The sequence below is a fragment of the Petaurus breviceps genome, unplaced genomic scaffold, assembly GCF_028583685.1.
Source record: "Petaurus breviceps papuanus isolate PSGF00001 unplaced genomic scaffold, PetGlider_PUasm1.0 350, whole genome shotgun sequence".
Lineage (NCBI taxonomy): Eukaryota > Metazoa > Chordata > Mammalia > Diprotodontia > Petauridae > Petaurus > Petaurus breviceps.
The window spans coordinates 2,438,042-2,447,730 of NW_027186199.1; the positions used below are offsets into that span (position 1 = coordinate 2,438,042).

A 9,689-nucleotide genomic window follows, 5' to 3' on the forward strand; every position below is an offset into this window, starting at 1 on the left:
TTGACTGTATGCAATAGTGTCTAAGATACATTGATGTACCAGCTCTGTGGGTTGACCATCTGATCCTAAATCATATTTTGGATAATACACATTCTTCTTATACTTTTGTATGGTGATTTATGTGAAAAATTTTAGAAATTGTGGATCTCTATTATACAGATCTATAATATTCTTGGGGTTGATTCAATCAGCACAATTCATCTACAGCTGAGTCAAGAAGACCATATGGTCTAAGATAATCTTTTTTCCATTTAGAGAATCTTCATGGCAATGGTGAGCACCTTTGGCAGATCAAGTCTCATCTATTTCCTGATTGAAATTAATAATCAGAGAATTTTCAAATAACTTATCTCTTTCAAGAAATCTTGTAAAATTTTGTATGACTCATGCATGGAAGATACCTTGATGGAGGCGAGCCTTGAAGGCACCTTTTCGCTCTATTAAGTCAAATATTTCTTTTTAAACACTCAATAAACAATAAACATAGTCCTTACATCTCTCTCCCTCTGTGTCTCTCTGTCTCCATATCTCCCCCTCTTCTTCCTTTTCTCCCCTTTTTCCTTCTCTCTCTCTCCCTCCCTCCCTTCCTCCCCCCCCCCTCTCTCTCTGTCTCTCTCTATCCCTCCCTCCCTCCCTCTTATTCTCCCTTTTCTTTCTCTATACCTTTTTGTCAACTGTGTGGACTATAAAGATGTTTTCTATAGAATATGGTATATGAAAGTCTGCCGATTTACTTCTTATAATACCTTTATCAATGATTTCCTTGATGGCTACAAAAATTATTTTCATAAAATTTTGTGGAAATGGGAAATAAAACACATGGATTGATAGTTATTGATATTCTCTTTTGAGATTGATATTCTGCTTTTTTGGGGGAAACTAATAATAAATATATTCTTTGCAGTTGTGCCTGTTTCATTAATTCCCACCCTTACAATTGACTATAATATTTATAATTTATATACTATACTATAATAATTCTCCACAATGACTGTTCTAAATCTTTTCTTATTTCACACTTCCCCTACCAAATCTCTCCCACCTCTAAAGGTGAAAACTTTGTCTTAGACTATACTGAGAAATTAGAGGAAAGTACACATGAAATTCCCTTTCACCCCTTCTCTCCATGCCCAAGTTCCTTGAAATTATCCTTCTACTCTGTCCTTCTTTACTATAATCTCTGATGAAGAGTTGGGTCTTTTAGCTAAGGCTGACCCCTCTTTATACACTCTTGTTCCCATTCCCTCCCATCTTTTCCTATAGATAACCTCCAGTCATCTTCCATTTCTAATTTCCAGTCTTCCCCTACCTACTAATTCCTTCCCTGCTACATAAAAACACATCAAGTTCTCCTGGTCATTTAAAAACAGTCACTTTTAATCCTACCACCCATTCAAGTTGTCATCCTATTTCTTCTTTCTTTTACAAATTCCTGAAGAAAGCTCTCTATGATCCAATGCCTTCACTTCTCTTCCTCTCACTCAGTTGTTAGTTCCCTGAAATCTGACTTCGAACCTCATCGCATAATTGAAATTGCTCTCTCTAAATTTATCAATGATTACATAATAATCAAATCCATTTTTTCTCATTATCTTTCTTCTCAAAACCATCTCTACTCCAAACTTTCCTATTTCTACTAAGGGCACCATTATCCTAAAAGTCACACAGGTTTTCAGCCTTGAGTAATCTTTGATTCCTCAATCCAGAGACTTGTGTCTCCGGGTCATCTAAAGACAGTATCTACATCCAGATTCAACGACAGACTGGATACAGAATCATCATGCTTAAGGGGCATGTTGAGTATTCCAACAATGAGAGGAAAGGACTTTCAATAACCAGTATCTGTGAGGTACCTCTTTGTCAAATGTGCTTTCTAAATCTGAGCCCACTTTCTCTGGGATTATGTTATATGCTTTTGGGAAACTGTGTCACAGATATAGAAGGTAGCAGAATGACAGATTTTTGTTATCAATACTTTTTAATGTGACACCCTAGTAAAATGCTCTTTTCTAAAAGCTACTTAAGACTATCTGACTAAATGATTCTTTTTTTGTCTTTTTGGAGGGGGGCAGGTTGGGCAATTGGGGTTAAATGATTTGCCCAAGATCACACAGCTAGTAATTGGTAAGTGTCTTGAGGCTGAATTTAAACTCAGGTCCTCCTGATTCCAGGGCTGGTGCTCTGCTAAGTGATTCTTAAACGTTAATTTTCAAGGGAATTGTGTGGGGCTCGAATCACTAACATTAGGGAATCACCCCAACTCCTCAGTACTACCTCTTTAACCCTGAGAGAGACAAGGTCTACAATGATGACACATTACTCTTCTCCAAATACTCTATAGTCTACTTATATCAGATATCTTGCTGTTCCTCACCTGTGATCTTCCCTCTCTGAGCCTTTATCTCTGTCTGGAAAGTGCCCCTCAACCCCACTTCTTAGGGCCCCTAGATTCTTTCAAAGCTCAACTTGAACATCACCTTCGGCAGAGAAAAAATATACCACTTGATCCCCATCCCAATAAGTATGGTCAGGATTTGGTCTGGTACAAGTTTTAGATCTGTTTACAGGAGTTTGTGTGGGTTGTGGGGGGAAGTTGTTGTAGTGATTCTTACTACTTCAACATCTTCTCTCTGCCTCTCTATTCCATGGTTTTAAAAGGCAATTGTATAATAAAATTAACTGTAATCTTGAAAGAAGAAAGCCTGGTTTTTGTTGCTTGTTCTATCCTAGACTAGCTGTGTATCCAAGGGAAAGTCCTACCCTCTCTTCTATCCTTAATTTCTTCATCTATAAAATGGGATGTTAATCTATTATATCATAGAGTTATTTTGAGTAAAGACATTTGCGGATCTCCAGATTGTGGTAGGGAAGTTCAACTCCTTCTCTATCTCTCCATAGATGGTGAGTTCACTGAGGGCAGACCCTGATTATTCTGCTTTTCTGTCTCTCCCTGACAGTGGAGCTGACATGTGGGGACATACAGGGGTTTAAGGTGAATTGTGAGTACTGAAGACTACACGGCATGAAATGAAGTGCCTTACTGTGATGACAGTTATCTTCCTTATATTAAGCAATTTCTTACCCTGCATTGTTGGATGTGTACACCAAGAATTTCCCAGGAGGAGGAGGATGATGAAAGGAGGTTGGGAAATGAGTAAGGTGTTGAGGAAATTATTCCACGAAGAGAATGACTAGAACCCCAGGTTTGGGGTGTGAAGGGTGTGGGTATGAAGTAGGTGTGGGAAGGCAGCAAAGGCTGGGAGAGACAGTTTGTCACTCATAGCCTCTCTTCCTCTCATTATTGTCCAGGATTCCAACAAAGTTGGCTGGAAGGGAAGGTCTGACTTTATACCCAAACCCAGGTGCAAGAAAGCTGGGAAAGCCTAGGGACAGAAATATGTGGGAAGTACACCCAAGGCTACTGGGGAGAGGAAACTAGGTAGCTGGGAACAGGGGAAGAATCAGTCTCACACATAAGCCCAAGCCCAGCTCCCTATCCAGGTAGCCAGGGAGAAGTGCCTTGTCCTTGTAACAGAAATGGAAATTCAGCCTCACACCCAGGAATGAGTGGAAAGGTAGCTGGAGCTGAAGTAGAGGTAAGACCTACATCCAAATGCAGGGTGGTGGCTATGGAGGGAGAGAAATAAAAAGAAAGGAAGGAGGAATGAGGGAGGGAAAAGGGAGATAGAGGAAGGAGAGAGGGGGGGGAGATGTTTGAAAGACAGGTGGATGAGGGACAGGTTTGAGAAAAGGGGAAGGAAATGGGAAATGATCTAGAACAGGTAAAGACCTGAAAAAAGCAGCCACAAGATATAGACCCAGGTAGGAGGGCATGAGGGACATTGTGGGTCACAGCCTGCAGATACCAAAGTCAGGTTTGGAATAGGTTTCAGAAGATGTCAATGGGAATTGTAAAGGTCTAGGTTCAGTTCCAGGATTTCTCCCCTTTTCACTTCCTGAGAATGAAAGTATCAGCCCATGCCCTGCTTTGGGGAAACAGAAGAGTTATGGGGATTGGGCAGAGGAGATAGTAGTGAGATTGTAGACCAGGGGTTTGATTCTCATGCCATGACTGACTCCCAACCAGCATCCAGGAGGCATCATCTTGTAGAGTAATGATTCTCAGGAAAGAGACTCCACATACAAGTCACCAACCATGGGCACCCAGTATAGCCTTAACTCAGCTCAGGTCAGTACAGATAAGGAGGTAAGTATGTGTTCTCAAAGAGTCTTGATCCTGACTTGTAAGAAATCTTACTATGATATCACATACCTCCATAATTCTGCCCTCAGCTACCTCTGGAACATTCTGCAGACTCATGAAACTAAATAACTTTTATGTCCTAGAATATCCCTATTGTCTAGGGACCCACATTTTAGCTCCTTTGCCTGGCATTAAAATGTCCTCCAAAATCAAGTCCCTTTAATGTCTGACATCTTGTTACTCCTCTGCATACTCCGCAATCTAATCCAGGGGTGGGGAAACTGTGACCTTAGTTGCATGTGGCCTTAGTTAACCTTAAAATTAACAAATAGTTTTAATTTTTTGAAATCATTCAGTACATAGTAGTTAGATTTTTACAAAATAATGCATATTTTTAAGGATATCTAACTGAAGCTTCTTGAATGTGGCCTTATTTGATAACAGCTAAATTTCCATCATGAAAAGATTCCCCACCCCTACTCTAACCAAACTGGCCAACTCTATCTCTGAATCATGTATGCCTTCTGCTCTCCCAGCTGGGTGCCTTTACCTTTGCCATTTCCTGTCTTACAGTTGTCTTCTTGTCCCTCTTAGGCTTTACCCTATATTATGCATTCATGTCATAATCTTTCACTAGACCATTACCTGCAAGAAGCCAGAGATGCACATAAATCTAAATTTGATATCTCTTCCAACAGTAAAGTGAATGTTTGTGGAACTGAAATGAATCTTTTTTTGTGAAGGAAAGCCTGGGTCTTAAAACTCACTGACAAGTCAGTTTCTCAGGACACTCACTCCCTTCTTTGGTGCTGATTTATGCCTTTGGCTTCTTTCTTTCTCTGAAATTTACTGTATTCATCAATTCCTCATTTCTCACAGCAATGACATATATCATTGTATTTATCTATTTATTGGTAAGTATCTACTTTGCGGCTTTCCATGCCTCTATTCAATTGATCAGTTAAAACTGCTGTGGGACTGAACCACAGATCCCTAAGGCAGCCCACTGGTGACCTGGAAAGTTGACTTTAAGCCACTACCAACTACTCTTTATGTCTAGTCATTTAAGCAGGTCTTAGTCCATCAAATGATCACTTAATTGGCATTATTTTGGGATAGTAATTTATCATTACATTTGATTAGAGTTTTAAAACTCTAATGAATTGAAGGTACAGTCAGAAGAATGAAGACATACATGGCTGACCTACATGTTGTCCTTAAAATGGTATTCCTAGGAGAAACCAGTAAATCAGAGGAAGGGGCCAGAGGGCTGGAGTGAACCCTCAGGGTGGGTAGGTAAGGTGTAGGGTCACCTTCCAGAGGGAAGAGGTCACAGAGACAGAATGACCTTCTGAGGTCAGGAGGAGGGTGAGGAGAGTCAGGCTGCTGTGGTAGAGAAAGTTTGGAGAGTCAGGAGTGAAATCTGGAGAAGAATGACAATTGTTTCTTCCCATCCTTTGACCATTTTTCTATTGGAGAATGGCTCTTTAGTCTAATAAATTTGAGACAGTTCTCTAATATATATTTAATATGAGATCATTATGAGAAAACTTGTTGCAAAGTTTTCCCCCATTTATCGGTTTCCCTTCAAACTTTGTATTAGATTTAAGTAAAAATGTTTTAATTTTATATAGTCAAAATTGTCTATTTTATATCATGAGATCCTCTCTATCACTTAGTCACAAACTCTTCCCCAATCCTGAAATCCAAGATAATTTCTTCGTCGGAGCTCTATTTTTAAAAAACTGTCATGACTTTTATATCTGGATCATGAATTCATTTGGAGCTTGCCTTGTGTGTGAGTTGTTGGTCTAACCATAATTTTTGCTAAATTGCTACCTCTTTTCCCAGAAGGTTTTATCAGAGTGAGTCTTTGTCCTGGTAACTGGGATCCTTGGGTTTGTTGAATACTATGCTACAGTGGTAATTTTTGAAAGATTTTTGTTATTCACTTGCCTCACAGTACAATGTTTCATCCTGGGTCTGAAGGTGGTGCCTGGAAGCTTTTACTTTGTTTTTGATTTCCTGTTTGCAACAATGGATTTCTGTTGTTGTTGACTCCATTAATTGGATGCAATTCTCTCTACATTTTTTTCAGTTACTTTTTTTTCTAATTTTGATCTTTTTGGACATAGATATAATTTGGTACCCTGAATCCTGGAATTGGTTTCCATAGGATATTTCAGACATGTACTGTTTATTCTTTTTTTTTTAAGCAATTGGGGTTAAGTAGCTTGCTCAAGGTTACACGGCCAGTTATTTCTGGGTGTGGTGCTGAGTATCTGAGCCCGGATTTGATCCAGGTCATCCCGACACTGGAGCCAGTGCTCTTACTCGCTGAGCCACCTGGCCGCCCCTAAGCAATCGGGGTTAAGTAACTTGCTCAAGGTTACACGGCCAGGTGTTTCTGGGTGGGTGCTAAGTGTCTGAGCCCGGGATTCGATCTCCAGGTCTTTTCAACACTGGAGCTGGTGCTCTTACTCGCTGTGCTACCTGGCCGCCCCTTGTACTGTTTATTCTTAATGTTATTATTTTAATAGTTTTTCTATTTTATGGAAATGTAACAAATTTATTCAGGCTATGTATTCTTGCTGGGTTTTCTTAGTAATATATAGAAACTGTGATGATTTGTGTGCCTTTATTTTGTTTCTTGCAACTTTGTTAAAGTTGTTCATTGTTTCAATTAGCTTTTTAGTTGTTAACTCTCTAAGGCTCTCTGAATAAACAATCATATTATCTGCAAAAAGTAATAGTTTTGTTTCCTCATTGTGTTTATTCTTTCAATTTCTTTTTCCTATCTTATTGCTATAGCTATTACTTCTAATACAATACTGATTAGTAATGGTGATAATGAACATCCTTGCTTAATCTCTGATCTTATGGGAAGGCTTCTAGTTTATCCCCATTAAAGATAATGCTTATTCTTGATTTTAGATAGGTACTACTTACCACTTTGAGAAAAGCTCTATTTATTCATGTTTTTTAGTGTCTTTAATAGAAATGGGTGCTATGTTTTATCAAAAGCTTTTTCTGCACCTGTTAATAAAATCATATGATTTTTGTTGCTTTTCTTATTGATATGATCAATTATGCTTATATTTTCTTAATTTTGACCCAACCCTGCATTCCTAGTATATATCCCACCTGGTCATAGTGTATTATCTTTTTGACATAATGCTGTAACCTTTTTGCTAGTATTTTATTTAAAAATTTTTGTATCACTCTTCATTATTAGTGGAACTTTAGAATCACCACTAAATTATAAATGCTCCATAACTTATATAAAATTTTTTTTTTAAGAAAAACAACTATGGTGTGAAATTATTCCTGTGGATAAACTTTTATGAATAAAAAAGTGGAGCATGTAATAAAGGTCACTTTGCTGCTACCTTTGGTCCAGGCCAGGCAGTGATACATCAGTAGATACAGAGATGCCCTGCCTCACAGCTACTAGGAGACTGAAATTCTCTCTTTGTGGATAGTAAAGGGACTGCAGTCAATGCATGCTTACTCCTTACTATCTTTAAGACAAGTATTGAACTTGGAATTATAATTATTACAATCAGATCTTTCTATTATAAGGACATGTTTCTTTTGAGGTTCAGGATAAAAAGCATTTTCTCTGGTTGCTGGGGGGTGGGGTAGGGAAATAGTTCCAACCCAGATCTGCAAAATAAGAGGTTAATCTCAGCCAGTTTAGCTTCACCTTTCATCATGCACTTCTCATGAGTAAAATGCGATAAAGGTAGACTGAGGTATGTATTCCTCAAACAAAACAATAGTTTATGAACAGGGTGCAAACCTGCTAATGGAATGGGTCTAATGACTGCCTCAGTTAGCCCAAAATGCACAAAGATCCAGATGCATCTCCTTTTTTAAGCATAGAAAAAAAGAACAGACCAGGGTAGAAGAGGAAATATAATTTGATGACATCATGGGGTGAAGACAGCATACATGATTGATTACATTGCTAAGGCACAGGGGGAAATATTAGTTGGAAATTAGGAGTGAGGGGCTAGCAACAACCCCCTCCTTCCCTCCTGGGACTAAGAAATATTCATTGTTTGAGTTTACCTGCAAGGTAAGAGAAAATAGACCAGAAACCCTTGAAGGATAGCTTAGTTGTGCATAGATACTGGAATAGACTCCTTTGTGTCCATCCACATCATTCAAGCATAGTAGACTTCCCTGAGGAAAGGATAGAACTGCAATTAGCAGGAGAATTGGGTTTCTAAAGTTGACTCAAGCTGAATTTCTGAACAAAGTTCAGAGATAAAGAACCATAATTTAGGCAATAACAGAACAGAGTGAAATAAAATACATAATACAAAATCAATGCTTGTTTTTCTTGTAGTATTTCCACAAGACATTGACAGATAGGAGGAAACACATTTTTTCAAATCAAGTTCATAAAAAAGTAATTGAGGAAGCCATACAGATTAACGTAGGTGATAAATTACACAAAACCAGGTTGTTCTGCTGCTCAGGATCACAACAAAATCTAAGGTTAACCATGGGAGAATTATTTCTCTCAACATGTCCCCTCTTGGCAATTTCTTAGGGGTGTAAGTACTGGGAATTTAGCAGCATGCTGGGATATTTGCTTTCCTCCCCTCATACTAGTGACTTCAGTGGTCTCTTATTCATCATTTAAATCTGTGCCTTCTTTTCCCCTCACTTTTGCTCTCCTCTTCCTTGGCCTATTTCTTGCAGAAGGGCTTATTTCTTCCCCTAATCAGAAATCAAGCCACTATAATACATGGGCAAGGATGACAGAGCTCATGGATCTCTCAAGCAATCATGAGTCACTTTTCCCCAAATGCATGAGAAAGAGAGAGAGTGGAGGATGTTGTTAGAATCGTGGGAGTAGCAGATATACCTTGGGGTCTACTTTGGGATGTGACCTGAGTTTTGAGTGAGTTTATGAGGAGATTCTTTCCTTTATTCCTAATGTTACATTTTGCTCCTTGGTACCTGTGTAGAACAATCAGGAAGAACCAGCAGCAGAGCATCTGGTCTTTCTCATAAAGGGGGATCTGGGACATAGGAGCCTCCCCCCACACCTGGTTAGTAGGGGGAGCCTCAGACTGAACAATTCTCCTCTTGATTCTTTTTTTTTTCCCAGACACCTCCACTATCCTTGGGTTTCTACCTACCTAAAATTTTCCTTGGCATGAATGGACCTATTTTGGGCAGAAGGAATGAATATAGGTTGGAATGAAGGGGCATCCTTAAGGGATCCTCAGGCTCCTCCCTCCATAAAGGAGACCTGCTATCATTTCAAGGCAAGTGATCATCACCCCCCACTCACATGGTCATTTCCATCTCTTTCATACATAGTACCACCACTCTCTTTGTCACAATCATGGTATGCTACCTTTGTTACATTAAAGCTCCTTCATGTTCTTGTCAAAGCTACTGGTGCCCTGTGTTCTTTTATATATATATATATATATATATATATATATATATATATATATATATA

General features: G+C 38.9%; 1 protein-coding gene across 2 annotated transcripts in view; it reads left to right on the plus strand.

Annotated features, from left to right (window-relative positions):
* The first annotated feature begins 3,156 nt into the window (after positions 1–3,156).
* The window catches only part of LOC138168078 (myelin-oligodendrocyte glycoprotein-like), a 105,097-nt gene continuing 98,564 nt past the window's right edge, over positions 3,157–9,689 (plus strand). Inside the window, exons 1-3 of one of the 2 annotated variants that reach the window (XM_069097119.1) lie at positions 3,157–3,596; positions 4,088–4,189; positions 9,330–9,489. The gene's annotated coding sequence lies outside the window, so the exon portion shown is untranslated. The remainder of the gene's footprint in view (positions 3,597–4,087; positions 4,190–9,329; positions 9,490–9,689) is intronic. The other variant, XM_069097120.1, reaches the window with a different exon arrangement.